This window comes from Epinephelus moara, chromosome 17 (genome assembly GCF_006386435.1).
Source record: "Epinephelus moara isolate mb chromosome 17, YSFRI_EMoa_1.0, whole genome shotgun sequence".
Classification (NCBI taxonomy): domain Eukaryota; kingdom Metazoa; phylum Chordata; class Actinopteri; order Perciformes; family Serranidae; genus Epinephelus; species Epinephelus moara.
Genome location: NC_065522.1, coordinates 11,877,142 through 11,879,431, shown reverse-complemented (window position 1 = coordinate 11,879,431; position 2,290 = coordinate 11,877,142).

The following is a 2,290-nucleotide window of genomic DNA, read 5'->3' as shown; positions in this document are numbered from 1 at the left end:
TCTCTGGTCTACCTGACTGTGTAGGCCTCCAGTGTTTGAATGTGTAAGGTGTGTTTATGCCCAGACTCCACTCCCAGTCTCTCCAGTCTGGCCAGAGAGGTGGGTGTAATCCCCTGTATCTGTTTTTGTTTTCTCCAGCATCACAATGTTTTTTGTCATCTGTCAATGTATGGACTGTAGCGTACAGGCTCTATTCATGAAGTTTTTTTTTGTTTTTTTTTTACACACCACTAACTTCAAGTAATGATAAGCTTAGTTTATCATATCAGTTGAATTTATTAAAATGGAGATTTTGCTTTGTTAGCTTGCTATTTTTATTTCTTTTTATTGCATGTCAAATCAGCGTTTTCTGTGATAAGAAAAACAGTCAGCTGAACAAATAGGCAGGCAAAAAAAGTTCATTGAAGTATTTACTATAAAATAACAAACTTAAATTAAAACTGTCTTCTTTTCTTTTTTTTATTTGAACGTGTCCTCCAATAACATGACATCATCAGTCGGCCTATTGCTCTCTCCCTTTCTCTCTCCTCTTCCTACTTAATGCATTTCTCTGTCTTGGCCTCTTTCAGTCAGCTATGTGGCTCTGTCAGTAATTCAAAAACAGGATTCCAAAATATATTTTTCAGTCAATAAAACCATAATAAATAAAAGACAGTCATATAAGCAATACAAAAAACAGACCTATATTAAAAAGTTTTTTGGGACATTAGAACATGAACATGTCCTGCAAATGTCTGTCCCCTCTCTTCCTACTTAACACTGTTCTCTGTCTCTCTGTCTCTCTGTCTCTTTTCTCAGCCCTTGTGTGTGTATTTCTCCAGTGTCCACCGCAAATCCACTAAATACAGTCTGTGGGCAACAAGTCAGAGACACGTTAAGTGGTGCAATGTAGCCAATCAGAGGCAGAGTAGGGCGGGTCTTGCTAAGAAAAGCCAGAATAACTTGAAGGTTCAGTAAGTGATGCCATTCGGAGGTGCTTCCGTCGTCTACCTGCCTCGGTGTGGCGCTAGCTTCAGTCACATTACCTATCCTCAGTTTTATTATCTCCTCATTTCTTCTCTCCTCGCGTCTCATCCTCGCATCTCTCCCCTGCAAAGTATTGATGTTAGGCTGCTAGGTTAATATTAGCTACAAACCAATAATTATAATACTAATACTTGCTGAATTGTGTTGGGGGAAAAAAATCCAATAATGTCAATACTATGCAGTGTAGTCTCCCCAAAATCACTTCACACATTAATGGTCTCTTGCTTATCATACTACAACACTCAAATTGGAGGAATATGCTTTGTCATAATTTTGGTGAATTTTTATTGGGAAAATGATTAAATAACTTTGCTATTAAAGAGTGTAGTACCATTACCATTATGCAGTGTAGCCTCTCCAAAACTACTTCACAAATTCAATTGTCTTGTGTAGATTATACTACAACTCTTAGTTTGGAGAAATACGCTTTTCCATAATTTGGGGGGATTTTAATTCTATTGAATATTCAGATCATTATTAATACATCATCTCCTGACTGCCTGGCCACTTCCTTTAAACCAATCAAATGAAGGATGCATAAGGTTACTAACTCACTAGCCAATTACAAGACAGTTCAGGCGTTGACAGAAACGTTATCTTCTGGACACATCATTTACCCATGAACACTGCATACCAAAGGAAAATCCCGGATAAAAGAATGCAACACTGCCATGCTCACATCTCTTCCTCAAAGGTGGATAGACTCTGCCTTCATAGGATAAGCCATTTTTTAAAAGTGTTTTATTTTCAGTAACAGACTGAGATACCAACTTTCATGTTTATATATCAAGTTTCCAAAACACATTTTCCCCATAACAATTAATGGGTGCAAAACCAAGGCATTTTACAAAACAAAACCAAAAACACCTATTCCACAACAATGCCTGTGATTCATTGTCACAAAATCGAAAGCTCTATCCTAAGAAGGAGAACATACCCAGGATCTTTCTTTATGCTCTTTAATAGCATGATATCACAAAGCTGTCAGAAAAAGAACAGCTCAAACAGCACGTCACAGAAAAAAATTGTCATGTGCAATAGGCTATAATAGCCTTAATATTAAAATATTTCAATATATAAACAATATAGAAGAGGCTGGTCTTCTTCACACTGCATTGTACAACCTTTAATTTCCTCACAATACACAATAATATCACTAAAATTGAGAGCGGCCTTCCTAACATCATTAGGTAATGATAGTGACAGAATTAAAAGGGAAAAATAAACAATCCACATTTCAAAAACATTTATGCTTAAATAGCAT